Raw genomic sequence first — 16,916 nt, 5'->3', positions numbered from 1 at the left:
AATTACTATACGAATTAGCCAGCCCGCATTTGCTAATAAACCTTCCAATTACTGGCATTAACAATATTGACATCCGACTGAATTGGTATCGATCGTGTCACATTAAAAAGTAACCGAGCGCTAAATATCCCTCGATCCATCACAGCCGGCCGGAGCGGCCGTGCGGTTCTAGGCGCTACGGTCTGGAACCGCGTGAGCGCTACGGTCGCAGGTTCGAATCCTGCCTCGGGCATGGATGTTTGTGATGTCCTTAGGTTAGTTAGGTTTAAGTAGTTCTAAGTTCTAGGGGACTGATGACCACAGCAGTTAAGTCCCATAGTGCTCAGAGCCATTTGAACCATTTTGATCCATCACATGGTGAGGAGTTGAACCATAGATGTCTGCTCCTGTACGGGTTGTTAATGCTTTCTCTGCTTGACTACAACTGCATATGTTTTGGGAATACTCCAAAAATGAGTATTATCATATTGGGCAAGCTATAATACAGAACAGTGAGAACAAGCTTGGGGGCAGTGTCGACATTGGCAACTAAGCCCGGGGACTGGGTGTTCTCGTTGTTGTCATCATCATCATCATCATCATCATTCGTGACAGTGGCTAGATTGGGTTGTATAAAAATAGGACTGTGAAAAAATTGGGACTTTGTACGGGCACTAATGACCGCGCAGTTGAGCGCGCTGCAAACCAAACATCTTCATCAACGCCAACTAACGCCTTGGTTGTGGACGAAAACGAAATTACTAATTTGTACATACAAGGTGTTTCAAAAGAGTATCACATACTCCTGCTGAAAGTAGTATTGGTCAAAACTAGAGAGAAAATTGCGGTAACTGTATGTCCAGAAACCAGCACCTCATGAGACATGAGCTGTTTTAGACGTGACTAGTGATTTGTAGTATTCGCAGTAGAGGTCGTCTTATTGTTCACTGCGCATGTCTGGATGGTAATTTGCAAGATACGGGCGGTGGCGGTGACATCAGTCATAGCAGTACAGACATCTGCTACGTCACTCAGCTGACTTTGTGCTGCACATGCACAGACTCACAACATCACACAACTCACCAAGCAGGTTAACAGATGCTGTGTATCACTGATTTCCGCGCGATGAGTTACCAGCGCTGTAGGAGACAGTTACTCTTGCAAAAAGACGACGACTGTGATTTATGAACGCTGGGGCGCCATCCCATGTTGTCATTTTGTACGGATTGTGCGCAACGTTTCATAGGCGTTGGATTGGTCTAGGAGGTCCGGTGCCATGGCCTCCTCGTTTACTGAAGCTGAAATCTTTGGATTTCTGGCTATGGGGACATCTAAAGGCAGTGGTACGCGGCCAATACGTCGACAATGAGCAGACATTACAGGAGCATGTGACCAAGGTATGCGACGCTATCCAAATGCGGACAGGTGTATTTGAAAGAGTGGGTGATTTACTGCGAAGAAGGTCTGAAGGATATGTCAGGATGCGTTGGAGCAACATGTACGAGTAGTTCCGCGTTTTGTGCGTAACAGTCAGATGGCAGTGAAAGGGCAGCCTGGCCCATACCTCAATACGTGTTGGTTTCTGGACATATCATTATAGCAACGTTTCTTCTAGCTTTCACCAATGCTATCTCCGTAGCAATAGGTGACACTTTGTTAAAAGCCTGCATATCCTAATTTGTGTGTACGGGGTGACTCAGATGCTCCTACCGATATTCTTTTATGCAACCCGCAATGTTATATCCGGGCTTAAAAAACACGGGCGAGATTTTCATATTCTCTCGCTTGCTGCTTGCAAACTATTAGTCTTACATAGAAAATAAACAGGACTTTTTTGTAGGAAATTTAATGTTGTTAAATTCTGAACTCGTATAATTTTCCGTCAGAGGCAGTAGTTCTCGAATTATCCAAGAAAAACGTGCAAAGGTGATCTTCAAACGCACCTAGGCCCCTACGGTCATGATTTCTAGTATGTTGTTCATGGCACTCCCTCCTACCATTCTACAAAAGTTTCCGACTGCAGGAACTATTCCAGGAATTCCACCTTTTCTGGACTCTGTTGATGGTGGTATTACGCCAGCAGCATAGTCAACTATTTCGTTAACATTATTAATTTAAACGTTCCAGTGAGGCTAATGAAAGAAAAACGACTTTGCTAAACGTTACGCTAAAACTAATTACGTTGAAAATTCGATCCAGTCTTAACCCCAACAAACACAGTAGTTTCGTTTTCAGGAGGCCTGACGAATATAATGATCTAATCGTTTACGTCATGCTGTCGAAATTCACAAAATTGTTAGGTAAGTGTACAAAAACGTAGATTTTACAATTTTTAAGTGCTTGACTAAGCCGGTGGCGTAACAAGGCGAGTCAATGAAGACCAAGAAAGGTCGAATGTGGGAAATAATACGTGCAGTCGCAAATTTTTGTACCATGGAAGAAGAACGTGCCATGAACAACATAATAGAAGTCATGACCGGTTGGGGGTCGGGGGGGGGCTGAATGTTGGAGTCGAGGTGCGCTTCAAGGTCACGTTTTTTCTTCTTTTTAATAACTCTGGAACTACGAAAACGTATCCCAGTGCAAAATTTAAACGCATTAATTTTTTTTTCTAAAGACTAACAGTTTGTGAGAGAATATGAAAACCTCGCTTGTGGTGTTCGAAGGCCAGATGTAACGTTGCGGGTTCCATAAAACGACTTCGGTAGGGGCAGCTGAATTATCCTCTATATAAACACGTGTGTATTATATAACACGGAAAACGTGCTGCACACAGATGTGACAATAATAAAAAGATTCCAACAGCTCGTTGCTGCTGCCTGATTAGTGGAAAGAAGAACTAACGTCTTATTTCACCTTGATCCACGTGAATTCCATGAGTACTGATTCATTTTCAAGTCGATTCCCCGCCACTAAAAGAAAAAAAAAAGTCATCTGCAAAACAATACAAGGACGACTTTTCGGTGATTTCTCCGCGCTGCTACGATTTTTCTACCCATTAGTGTACACGCATGTAGTGAACAGACAAATGTTACCAGCGTATTAAACGCATTATTGTGCAACTTCAGCATTTCACAAACTTGGAAAAGAGAGAAAGGCAGCTGGCTTGGTAATTACAGAGGGCATCAGATATTGGCTTGGCAGATCAGAGAGAGAGAGAGAGAGAGAGAGAGAGAGAGAGAGAGAGGGGGGGGGGGGGGAAGGGAGACAAAGAGAGAGAGAAAGAGAGAGAGAGAGATAGAGATAATATTTACTTACTTGGCCACATTTAGAGTCTACCAAAAAAAAAGACGTAGACCACAGTCTTATGCATACTAATACGAACTGTTCGGAGAAAAATGCGTTAATCTCATTGCGTGAGTTCCAGAAACGATATGTCACCCAGAAACAATCTGTTGATGTTGAAATTGGCTGGCTCTGAGCACTATGGGACTTAACATCTGTGGTCTTCAGTCCCCTAGAACTTAGAACTACTTAAACCTAACTAACCTAAGGACATCACACACATCCATGCCCGAGGCAGGATTCGAACCTGCGACCGCAGCAGTCGCGTGGTTCCGGACTGCGCGCCTAGAACCGCTAGACCACCGCGGCCGGCATGTTGAAATTCCATGGAAAGCTGTATAAATGAATATTTTCGCATGATACATTTGTTGCGGGTATTTGAAGAGTGTTTTATGCTTTTGTAAATGAAGAGAAAAAAATCAAGGCTGTACTGCAGGTAGCTTGCACTCGCAGCAATTTTTTTTCTTTCGTTTTTGGCACGTTCAGTCCGGTAGGTGAAGCACGAATGTCATTTCGCGCTTGACAGATTGGAGATAGCGACGCAGGACGATAAAGTCACAAAAATGATTTACGGCTGCGGAGAGGAAAGGGGGGGGGGAGGCAGGCAGAAAGCTGTCACGCGTCGATTTAGTGTCAACAATATATGTGGGAGCGTTTCTGAATGCGTCCTAAATGTATCGATCAAATGTCACCTCAGCTCATTGTGCGCGATGATTAGCATAAATGCTTAGTTAGCCGTAACGTGTACAAAGCGCTGTTTCGATTCGCTGCGGCGAGTGAATGCACAGCGGTCCGCGTGACATGTGTCGTGTTTACCCGATCGCTCACACGGAACTCCGACTGTTCCGCTCCCGCCAAATGGCGCAGGCCTGACCAACGTAACCACCGTAGGTGCGTGCTGCGCCACCCAAGCATTGCCGGTAAAGCAGCTGCTGAATTGCGATACAGTGGAATGGCAGCGATATAATGAACACAAAGTGATTCTTTATTCATTGTGTAAAAGATATTGAAAAAGTTACTTCCGTAGCAAGTCATCTACATCTACATCTACATGGATGCTCTGCAAATCACATTTAAGTGCCTGGCAGAGGGTTCATCGAACCACCTTCACAATACGCTATTATTCCAATCTCGTTGACGCGCGGAAAGAATAAACACCTATACCTTTCCGTGCGAGCTCTGATTTCCCTTATTTTATCGTGGTGATCGTTCCTCCCTATGTAGGTCGGTGTCAAGAAAATATTTTCGCATTCGGAGGAGAAAGTTGGTAATTGGAATTTCGTAAGAAGATTCCGTCGCAACGAAAAACGCCTTTCTATTAATGATGTCCAGCCCAAATCCTGTACCATTTCCGTGACACTCTCTCTCATATTTCGCGATAATACAAAACGTGCTGCCGTTCTTTGAACTTTTTCAATGTACCTCGTCAGTCCTATCTGGTAAGGATCTCACACTGCGCAGCACTATTCTAAAAGAGGATGGGCGAGCGTGGTGTCGGCAGTCTCCTTAGTAGGTCTGTTACATTTTCTAAGTGTCCTGCCAATAAAACGCAGGCGGCCGCGGTGGCCGAGTGGTTCTAGGCGCCACAGTCTGGAACCGCGCGACCGCTACGGTCGCAGGTTCGAATCCTGCCTCGGGCATGGATGTGTGTGATGTCCTTAGGTTAGTGAGGTTTAAGTAGTTCTAAGTTCTAGGGGACTGATGACCTCAGAAGTTGAGTCCAATAGTGCTCAGAGCCATTTGAACCATTTTTTGAATAAAACGCAGTCTTTGGCTAGCCTTCCCCACAACATTTTCTATGTGTTCCTTCCAATTTAAGTTGTTCGTAATTGTAGTAACTAGATATTTAATTGAATTTACGGCTTTTAGATTAGACTGATTTATCGTGTAACCGAAGTTTAACGAGTTCCTTTCAGGACTCGTGTGGATGACCTCACACTTTTCATTATTTAGGGTCAACTGCCGCTTTTCGCACCATTCCGATATTTCTTCAATATCGTTTTGCAGTTTGTTTTGATCTTCTGATGACTTCATTAGTCGATAAACGACAGGGTCATCTGCAAACAACCGAAGACGGCTGCTCAGATTGTCTTCCAAATCGTTTATGTAGATAAAGAACGGGAAAGAGCCGATAACACTACCTTGGGGAACGCCAGAAATCACTTCAGTTTTACTGGATGACTTTCCGTCAATTACTACAAACTGTGACCTCTCTGACAGGAAATCACAATTCCAGTCACATAACTGAGACGATACTCCATAAGCAAGCAATTTCACTACGAGCCGCTTGTGTGGTACAGTGTCAAAAGCCTTACGGAAATCCAGAAATACGGAATCGATCTGAAATCCCTTGTCAATAGCACTCAACACTTCATGTGAGTAAAGAGCTAGTTGTGTTTCACAGGAACGATGTTTTATAAACCCATGTTGAATGTGTATCAATAGACCATTTTCTAATTTCTAGTCGTACGTTTACGCCATTTTTCTGTGCATACCAGTAGTACACTGACGCCATTTTACTGTCTATAGTGAAATGTTAAATTTAACTGAAGGAGAGAGAAAGTTAACGAATAATGCAGATGACTCAAACATTTTTCTGTTGGTACACTCAGGTGAGAAAAGTCGTGGGATACCACAAAATAACGTGTCGGACCTCCTTTTGCGCGGCACAGTGCAGCAACTCGACGTGGCGTGAACTCAAAAAGCAGTTGGAATTCTCCTTACCCTGCATAAATACTGAGCTATGCTGCCTCTATAGTCTTTCATAATTGCGAAAGTGTTGCCGGTGCAGTATTCTGTGCACGAACTGACCTCTCGATTATGTACCATAAACTTTCGCTGGGATTCACGTCGTGCGATATAGATGGCCAAATCATTCGCTCGAATTGTCCAGAATGTTCTTCAAACCAGTCGCAATCCCTAATACGGCGCATTGTCATCCATAAAAAATTCAGTCTTTGTTGGAAGTATGAAATCCATCAATGGCTGCAGATGGTCTCCAAGTAGCAGAACATAACCATTTACAATCAACGATCAGTTCATTTGGACCAGAGGACACTGTCCATTCTATGTAAACACAGCTCACACCATAATGGAGCCATCACCAGCTTGCACAGTGCCTTGTTGACAGCTTGGGCCCATGGCTTCGTGGGGTCTGCGCCACACTCGAACCCTAGCATCAGCTCTTACCAACTGAAATTGGGACTCATCTGACTAGGTCACGGTTTTCTAGGTCCATTCGAGTTGAGCATGAGCCCAGGAGAGGAGCTGCAGGCGATGTGCTACTAGCAACGGCACTCGCGTCTGCTACCATTCCCATTAGCGCCAAATTTCCCCGCACTGTCCTAACGGATACGTTCGCCGTATGTGCCACATTGATTTATGCGGTTATTTCACTCAGTGGTCCTTGTCTGTTAGCAATGACAACTCTACACAAACGCCTTTGTTCTCGGATGTTAAGCAAAGTCCGTCGGCCACTGCGATGTCTGTGGCGAAAGGAAATGCCTGAAATTTGGTATTCTCAGTACATTTTTGACACTGGATCGCGGAGTATTGAATTCCCTAACGATTTACGAAATGGAATGTCCCATGCATCTAGCTCCAACTACCATTCTGCGTTCAGAGTCAGTTAATTCCTGTTGTGCGGCCATAATCACGTCGGAAACCTTTTGACACGAATCACCTGAGCACAAATGACAGCTCTGCCAATGCACTGCCCTGTTGTACTTTGTGTAGTCTGCATATGTGTTTGTCACTATCTCATGACTTTTGTCACTTCACTGTATTATTATGTTAGACGTGGAATGTAAATCATGTAGCTGACAGGGTAGTCAGTAATACCAGTGTGGTGTCACCGCCAGACACCACACTTGCTAGGTGGTAGCCTTTAAATCGGCCGCGGTCCGTTAGTATACGTCGGACCCGCGTGTCGCCACTATCAGTGATAGCAGACCGAGCGCCGCCACACGGCGGGTCTAGTCTAGAGAGACTCCCTAGCACTCGCTCCAGTTGTACAGCCGACTTTGCTAGCGATGGTTCACTGTCTACATACGCTCTCATTTGCAGAAACGACAGTTTAGCGTAGCCTTCAGCTACGTCATTTGCTACGACCTAGCAAGGCGCCATATTCAGTTACTATAATTCTGAACAGATAATATTGTGAATCATGTACCGTCAAGAGCGACGTTCATCATTAATGGATTAAAGTTAAGTATCAAACTAATTATGTCCGCTTTCTGAATTCTAACTCCTTGTCATGTTCCAGACCTCACGTCAGTATAGTTCTTCCCTCCTCACGCCCAGCCTGCGTGAGCTAAAACGCGTGCATTTCGGCCTCAACTAGTAACACGGTGTTGCCTCTTCTGCCAACACAACCACCAGTATGTGGCTTTCAGAGAAGAGATTAACACTTAACTGGAACAATAAATTGGAACAATACGCAGTGTACACACCTTCTCGTAAAAATGAAATTTTGCGGTACCAAGGTGGTCAAAAAGTTAGTGAAGTCGACCACTTGAAAATCTTTGGACTGACAGTGGGCGGAAGACTTTCTTGGAAGTATCATGTTCAAGATTCGCAGAAGCTGATTGCTGCTATCTTGACTATAACAATTATCACCAGCGCCCCTGACGTTGAGACGCGAAGTGTTGTTTACTTCGCGTACTTTCACAATATTTTAAAGAAACAGACTGTTACGTAATAGGTATAAAACAAAGCATAGGACTATAGAATTAAATGCGTTTGGCAGTCAGGAGAGCAATATCTGAAGCCTTCCCTTCAATGAGTACCATAGCAGAGTATTGTCAAATGGTGTTTCACAGAATCCAAATAATTCTGATTATATGTAAAGGCTGTTAGTGGCACCAATGTTAGTCCAGTCACTCATGGACGCGACTACAACTGAAGTTGAGAGCAGCAAAGCAAAAGCAGAAATGCTTAACAACCGAAATATTTTAATTTGAACAAAGCCGCAGGGACCGATGGAATAGCTGTCCATTCCTATACTCAGTTCACAGCTGAGTTGGCCTGTGTTAACTATAATCTGTTGCAGATCCTTCGAACAAAAAAACTGTGCCCAGTATTTGGAACAAAGCACAGGTCACATTTGCTTAGAGGAAGGGTAGCAGAAGTAATCCACAAAACTACCGCCCAGTGTCCTTGACATGCATTTGTTGTCGAATCTTATAATAGATTCTCAGCTCAAACATAATGAGGTGTCTCGAAGAGGACCACCTCCACACCAAGCAGCACGGATTTCGAAAATAAAGATCAGTGAAACCCAGCTCGCGATTTTCTCTTATAACATTCTGAAAGCCACTGATAATAGCAGTCAGGCAGAAGCAGTATTTCTCTATTTATGAAAAGCATTTGACACAATACCACACCTACGCCTATTATCAAAAGTACGATTTGGTGTGACGTCATAAGCGCGTGACGGCGTGTGAGATCGCTCTCTAAGTTTTCATCTATTTTTAGGTTGCAGACATATATTTAACGGTTTTTGTGATAATATTTACTATATAAGTGACTTATTAGTGGTTTCTTCATTCACCTCTGCCTTTCTTGTGTTGTGACCTGATATTTGTTTCGTATCGAGCAACGTAACCTCTTACACGTGTTTACATTCCGCGCTGACCAGTTGCAGCTGTAGCGGCGCATCGAAAGCTAAGTACTAATTAATTGTTTGTGTATAGTAGTTAATTTAGGAACTTTAGTAGTCTTCAACCGGTGTTCTTGGTGTTTTCCGGTGAAATAACTTCAGAAGAAATTTTTGCGAACTGCTTTCAGATCGTTACTGTCATTAGACGTTTGATTTTCTTTCTGTGTTAGTATTTTGTTATATTCTCATTTGTTGTTGATTAATACTGTCAATAATAGTAGTTACTTCCCTTGTAGAGCAAGTTTGTGATAATTGTAGTCAGTTTCTAACATCTTCTTACTGTAGTAGCGGAACTTAGATAAAGTTGTTTTCTTGTTTCAATAACTGTAAAATTTTACCATGAGTGAGAAGTGTGGGCTTTGCCGTAGGTTCGTGAGTAGTGGATTGCGGTGTGAGACTTGTTCGAAGTATTTTCACTGGGGGGAATGCAGTGGGGAAGCCAGTGGGCATTCTGGTGAGATCCTCTCCTGGAACTGCAGGTTATGTAGCAAGAGTAAGTTGATAGAGGAGCAGGAGCGTAAGATCTGTGCCCTTCAGGTGCAGCTGAAAAACGCACAGGAGGAGCTAGATAGGATGAGGAGGGAGAAGGGGGTTGGGGAATGGGAGCTGGCTGTTGGCAAGAGATCTGCTAGGAGAAGGAGATTTTCAGATAGTTTTACTATTGGTGTTTGTAATAGATATGACCAGCTGTCAGAGTCTAGTGGAGAGGAATCTCTAGTAGCTGTAGATGTAGTAAGTATGCAGCAGTTACGGTGGCTAGGACAGTTGCAAAGTCTAAGAGAAAGGAGGAGGTTCTGCTGTTAGGTAGTTCTCATGGTAGAGGTATAGGCCAGCAGTTGCAGGAAGTTTTGGGGAGTGAGTACCTGGTCACCAGCATTGTGAAGCCTAATGCAGGATTGGCTCAGGTGACTTTTAACATAGGGGGGTTATGTAGGGATTTTACAAGAGAGGATCAGGTAGTGATTGTGGGTGGGGCTGGTAATAGTATTGATAGGGATGGGGAGTATGACATAGATGGTGACCTGGAAAAGATAGCCACTCAGACTGGCAACACGAATGTGCATTTCGTGGAACTGTTTCAGCGTCACGATCGGCCTCATCTTAATACAGCCGTCAGGCGTAATAACATGAGATTTGGGGGTGCGCTGATGACAGAAGGCATGAGTCACATTTCAATGGTGTCGGTGGAGTCTATCAGCAGGACGGGTTTCACTAGACATGGCCTGCACCTCAACAGGTATGGAAAGGGGAGGTTGGCAAAGCTTATAGGTGACAGCATAGGTGGGATCACTCATGGGAAAATTCCGGTAGTTGTGGGTGTTAGAGCTGTACCTTTTTTAGATTGAAGTCAGCTGACAGGTATTCCTGCTTAAGGGAAGTCTCTCTAACAAAGAAACCACTTTCGACAAAGCTTAGGTATCCGATTAATGAGGGAATTAGTATATTTCATCAAAACATACAAGGCATTAGAGATAAAGTTAGTGAACTGCTTATAGATGTTGACTCTGAAATTATTGGTATATCTGAACACTTCTTAAATAAGGAGATAATTCAGAGGCTTCCTTTACAAGGATACAGGTTGGCTGGCAGCTTTTCTAGGAGCTCTTTGCGGTGTGGGGGAGTAGCCATGTATGTGAAAAACGGTATCCCATTTGAGTCAATTGATGTTTCAAAGTACTGCACTGAAAAGGTGTTTGAATGTTGTGCAGGTGTGGTTAAATTTAGTGGAGCTAAACTTCTTACTGTTGTTATTTATAGATCCCCAGACTCCGATTTCACAACATTTTTGCTAAAGCTAGAGGAGGTTCTTGGTTCACTTTATAGGAAATACAAAAAGTTAGGTATATGTGGTGACTTCAATATAAATTGTATAAGTGATTGTGCAAGGAACAGGATGCTGGTAGACCTCCTTAATTCATATAATCTTATGCAAACCGTATTCTTTCCAACGAGAGTGCAAGGGAACAGTAGAACAACCATAGACAATATTTTTGTTCATTCGTCATTACTAGAAGGGCATTCTGTTAGCAAAATGGTGAATGGCCTTTCAGATCATGATGCACAAATTTTAACTTTAAAAGATTTTTGTGCTGCAACACATGTTAAATATAGTTACCAACTTTTTAGGAAAGTTGATCCAGTTGCTGTAGAGAGTGGCAAGATGTTTATAGCGCTGATACAGTAGACGATAAATATAATGCTTTCCTCAAGACTTTTCTCGTGCTCTTTGAAAGTTGCTTTCCGTTAGAACGTTCAAAACGGGGTACTAGCACAAACAGGCAGCCTGGGTGGCTGACTAAAGGTATAAGAATATCTTGTAGAACAAAGTGGCAATTATATCAAAACGTTAGAAACAGTCACAATCTAAATGCAGTAGTCCATTACAAACAGTATTGTAAGGTGCTTAAAAAAGTTATTAGGAAGGCAAAAAGTATGTGGTATGCAGATAGAATAGCTAAGTCTCAGGATAAAATTAAAACCATATGGTCAGTCGTAAAGGAAGTGGCTGGTCTGCAGAGACAGGTCGAGAATATAGAATCAGTGCGTAGTGGGAATGTCCGTGTTACTGATAAGTCGCATATATGTACAGTATTTAATAATCACTTTCTGAATATAGCAGGTGAACTAAATAGAAACCTAGTCCCAACAGGAATCACATACCGCTCTTAGAAAAAAGTGTTCAGAGACTGTTACCTGAAATGCTCCTCCATGATACTGACAAGAGGGAGATTGAGTTAATAATTAAATCACTAAAGACCAAGAACTCTCATGGATATGACGGGGTATCTAGCAGAATACTGAAGTATTGTTCCATGTATGTTAGCCCAGTACTTAGCCATACCTGTAACTTTTCCTTTAGGAGTGGTCGGTTTCCTGACCGATTAAAGTACTCGGTAGTGAAGCCACTTTATAGAAAGGGAGACAGGGATAATGTTGATAATTATAGACCTATTTCTATGCCATCGGTGTTTGCTAAAGTTATCGAGAGGGTTGTATATACAAGCATTTAAATTCACATAATTTGCTGTCAAATGTACAGTTTGGTTTTAGAAATGGCTTAACAACTGAAAATGCTATAGTCTCTTTTCTCTGTGAGGTTTTGGACGGATTAAATAAAAGGTTGCGAACGTTAGGTGTTTTCTTTGATTTAACGAAGGCTTTTGACTGTGTTGACCACAAATTATTACTGCCGAAGTTGGAACATTATGGAGTAAGGAGAGTAGCTTACAACTGGTTCGCCTCTTACTTTAAGAACAGAAAGCAGAAGGTAATTCTCCGCAATATTGAGAGTGGTAATGATGTTCAGTCCCAATGGGGCACTGTTAAATGGGGCGTTCCCCAAGGATCGGTGCTGGGGCCACTGCTGTTTCTTATTTATATAAATGATATGCCTTCTAGTATTACAGGTGATTCAAAAATATTTCTGTTTGCTGATGACACCAGCTTGGTAGTGAAGGATCTTGTGTGTAATATTGAAACATTATCAAATAATGTAGTTCATGAAATAAGTTCGTGGCTTGTGGAAAATAATTTGATGCTAAATCACAGTAAGACTCAGTTTTTACAGTTTCTAACTCACAATTCAACAAGAACTGATATTTTAATCAGACAGAATGGGCATGTTATAAGCGAGACGGAACAGTTCAAGTTCCTAGGCGTACAGATAGATAGTAAGCTGTTGTGGAAAGCCCATGTTCAGGATCTTGTTCAGAAACTAAATGCCGCTTTATTTACCATTAGAATAGTATCTGAAATAAGTGACATTTCAACACGAAAAGTAGTCTACTTCGCCTATTTTCATACGCTTATGCCATATGGTATTATTTTTTGGGGTAATTCTTCTGATTCAAAAAGGGTATTTTTGGCTCAAAAACGGGCTGTTCGAGCTATGTGTGGTGTAAGTTCGAAAACCACTTGTCGACCCCTATTCAATAGCCTGGGAATTTTGACATTGCTCTCACAGTATATAGTTTCTTTAATGTCGTTTGTTGTTAGCAATATTAGCTTATTCTCAAGAGTTAGCAGCTTTCACTCAGTTAATACTAGGCAGAAATTAAATCTGCATGTGGAATGCACTTCCTTGACTCTTGTGCAGAAAGGAGTGCAGTATTCTGCTGCATCCATTTTCAATAAGCTACCACAAGAACTCAAAAATCTTAGCAGTTGCCCAAACGCTTTTAAGTCTAAACTGAAGAGTTTCCTCATGGCTCACTCCTTCTATTCTGTCGAGGAGCTCCTGGAAGAGCTAAGAAATTAAGCAAATTCCAGTGTTACATTCTTGATTTTCTTTATTTAAACTAACGACGTGTCAGCTGAATATGTTTCTTATATTTCATTTTATCTGTTTCTACAATCGTGTTATAATTTCATGTATTGACTCGTTCCATGACCATGGAGACTTCTCCTTAATGTGGTCCCACGGAACAATAAATAAATAAATAAATAAATAAATCATATGAGGTGTCAGACGAAATGTATGACTAGACTGCGGAGTCCTTGGTAGGGAAGACGCAGCGTCTTATCTTCGATAGAGTGTCATCGACAGATGTAGAAATAACTTCGGGTACGCAGCAGGGAAGTATGTTGCGTCCCTTGCTATTCATGTTGCATATTTATGATCTTGCGCACTACCTTAATGGTAACGTGAGACTTTTCGCAGATGGTGCAATTATCTGCAACGAAGTACGTTCTGAACGAAGTTGAACAGATATTCAGTTAGCCCGTGATAAGATTTCGAAGTGGTAGAATGAGTGGCAGCTTGCTTTTAAATGTTCAAAAATATAAAAGTGTGCGTTTCAAAAAACGAAAAAAATAGTATCCTATGAATATAATATTAGTGAGTCACAGCTGGAATCTGTAAACTCTTATGAATACTTGGGTGTAACACTTAGTAGGGGCGTGAAGTCGGAAGATCACAAAGGCTCAGTCGTGAGTAAAGCATCTAGCACACTTCGATTTATCGGTAGAATACTAGGGAAATGCAGTCAGCCAACAAAGAAGATTGCTTACAAATCGCTCGTGCGACATGTCCTAGAATACTGCTCAAGTGTGTGGGACCCATACCAAGTAGGACTAGCAGTGGATTTAGAACGTACACAGAGAAAGGCGGCACGGATGATCACAGGCTCGTTTGACCCGAGGGAGACTGACAGAGATGTTGAAAAATCTGCACTGGCAGACTTTTGAAGATAGACGGAAACTCTACTGAGAAAGTTTCAGGAACCGGCCTTAAATGATGACTCTAGGAATATACTACAATCCCCTACATATCGCTCCTACAGGGATCGTGAGGATAAGATTAGATTACTTCCTGGCAGATTAAAACTGTTTGCCGAACCGAGACTCGAACTCGGGACCTTTGCCTTTCGCGGGCAAGTGCTTTACCGACTGAGCTACCCAGGCACGACTCACCACCCGTCCCCACAGCTTTAGCAGGAGACGGGGTACTGGTGGAATTAAAGGTGTGTGGACGGGTCCTGACTCTTGCATAGGGAACTCAGTCGGTAGAGCACTTGCCCGCAAAAGGCGAAGGTCCCGAGTTCGAGTCTCGGTCTGGCACACAGTTTTAATCTGCCAGGAAGTCTCATATCAGCGCACACTCTGCTGCAGAGTGAAAATTTCATTCTGAAGGTTAGATGAATTACAGCCCGCACAGAAGCGTTTACACAATCATTTTCCAGCGTTCCATGCGTGAATGAAACGGAAAAAAGACCTAATATCTAGTAAGTGGGACGTACCCACTGCCTTGCACTTCACAGTGGTTCTCTAAGTATAGATGTAGCTGTAGATCTAGAAATTTTAGTACAACTCGTAACAAACGCATATAATATATATACTAAGATGGTATCTGTTCTTTTGGGACATGTCCGAAAGAACAGATACCATCTTAGTGTATATATATAGTTGAGGCTCACCGGCCACTTGACCATCTTCTTCTGTGCGAATGCACAAACAGTGCCCGAACTCTTACGGGCTACTAATGAGTATAATGGGCGGGGGCACTACGAATGCAGTGCGGGACAATACGTTGAGAATGTGGGTTTCGCGGGAGGCGTGCCAGAGACAAATCCCTGCAGTCGCGCTATCCTCTGTGTCCTCGGTGGCTCAGATGGATAGAGTGTCTGCCATTTAAGCAGGAGATCCCGGGTTCGAGTCCCGGTCGGGGCACACATTTTCATCTGTCCCCGTTGACGTATGTCAATGCCTGTAAGCAGCTAAGGGTGTTTATTTCATTGTAAGCACATTTAAGTAGCCCTCGTATGTCGTTAAACAAAGTTCCGTACATCGTCCGAAATTAGAAAAACAACAGTTGCTGCATTATCAAGGAGAAGAAGATGCGACTGTCGATTCCTAACAGAATGCCCCTTTGAGTGCAACCATTGCCAGTAGCGCACTGTTTGCGAAAAGCTGGTATCTAGGTTTCAGGACCGACTTGAGACGTAGTTTCAACTTGTACCGTATGATCATCACAGCGTGTAAGTAGAAGAATGGAAATCGATGTATCAGAACCTTGCTACGATAAATCGAGCTGTTTTCATTTTATTAGGAATGTCTATATTGGGTATGGAACCATACATCGTTTCGACTGTTTAAACTCTCATTGACAGGTAAAGGAATTACTATGCACTATTGCTGGCTACTAAATGCACCTAGTTAAAAAAAAATAGAAACAGCTATGTTACAAAATACAGAATGTTTCCGACTTGCTAACAATGATCATTTGGGATTGTGACAGTAGCTAATAATGCAGCATACAATGCGACTTACTATCGTGTAATTGGCTATACAAAGGTGAAGCAGAATGACTTTCAGTGAGACCGCTGTACCGCGTTATATGGTCAGTTGTATCGAAGACCAGCGGCGTTTTAGATATATCGAATGTAATAGTGTGCAAGGTGATAGTGTAAACCCATATAGAAATGTATCAGCTAACTCGGTTCTGCAATCTGTCTCCTATGACAGTGCTAAACAGATTGAAAATGATTTGGAATTTTCTATGATTCTGCGTAAATTTATATTTTATCTCGTAGTGAGTTGCTTTTTTTATTTTTGTTTTTCGGGGAGGCGGAGGGATCGGGGAACTAGACCCGAATTTGCAAATACCAATTGGAAAAGTGTTAAAAACATCGGTCAGGCAGGTCGGTGTACCAGACCACGTGACATAAACCCTACGCGCGGATTCTATGGAGATTTGGGTCATCTATAAAGATGTTTCAGAAAATATTTCATGCATCTGAAGACACGTCACCCACCTTAATCACCTGCACCCAGGGTAGACTACACAAAGTGGGTTGCCTATCTTTGGTGTACGAAATATTTTTTGAGAAAGTTTTATGGTGCCAATACTGTTTATTGGAACTGAACTCGTTACATCTTAAGATCCCACCCACATCGTCAATGCTGAACCATTGATTTTTGATATCAAATTTCCTAGGAAGCAGTTAATTAACAAATTTCATGTCTTATGTTACGAGCATGCATGCTGCTGTCATCGAATAAAGTTTTCAGTTAGGATTGCGCAGATGTGTTCGTTCGCGTTAAATATAGTCCACTTATTTTATTCAGAAGCCTGAGTTTCTTTACCGCCGGTCAACTGGCATTGTTTTGGAAAGTATAGGACCTTGATTCCTGCTTAGCCCTTAGGTCAAACTGAGAGACCGAAATTTCCACACTAATTACAAAGTTAGCTGTTTTGACGTTTCGGATCACAGACATTAACAATTTTTGCCAAGAGAACTCTAAAGAATATGGATTCCTATTTTCATGGTTAGATGATATATCTATTAACTACAAACATTCCTCCCATGAAGATGTTACGTACACTTAGACAGCCACACCAATCACAATAGTGGCAGCGTAAGTTTTGTTTTTTAGCGGGTCTTTGTGAGCACCCAGAGGAATTAACATCTCCACGATAAAAGCGAGTCTCATTGATCAACAAAAGGCGAATTGCAGACTATAGCCAATTGCGAATGCTCAGGTTATAGATCGT

The 16,916-nt window shown here is 42.5% G+C and overlaps 1 non-coding gene across 1 annotated transcript; it reads left to right on the top strand.

The window, feature by feature from the left end:
* The first annotated feature begins 15,017 nt into the window (after window positions 1-15,017).
* On the top strand, window positions 15,018-15,091 carry Trnak-uuu. The gene has a single exon. It is a non-coding gene; the product is annotated as a tRNA-Lys (tRNA).
* Window positions 15,092-16,916: the final 1,825 nt, after the last annotated feature.

The sequence above is a fragment of the Schistocerca americana genome, chromosome 2 (genome assembly GCF_021461395.2).
Source record: "Schistocerca americana isolate TAMUIC-IGC-003095 chromosome 2, iqSchAmer2.1, whole genome shotgun sequence".
In the NCBI taxonomy this organism is placed as follows: Eukaryota; Metazoa; Arthropoda; class Insecta; order Orthoptera; family Acrididae; genus Schistocerca; species Schistocerca americana.
The sequence above is the reverse complement of the archived record's forward strand: the minus strand, read 5'-3'. Positions and strand labels throughout refer to the sequence as shown.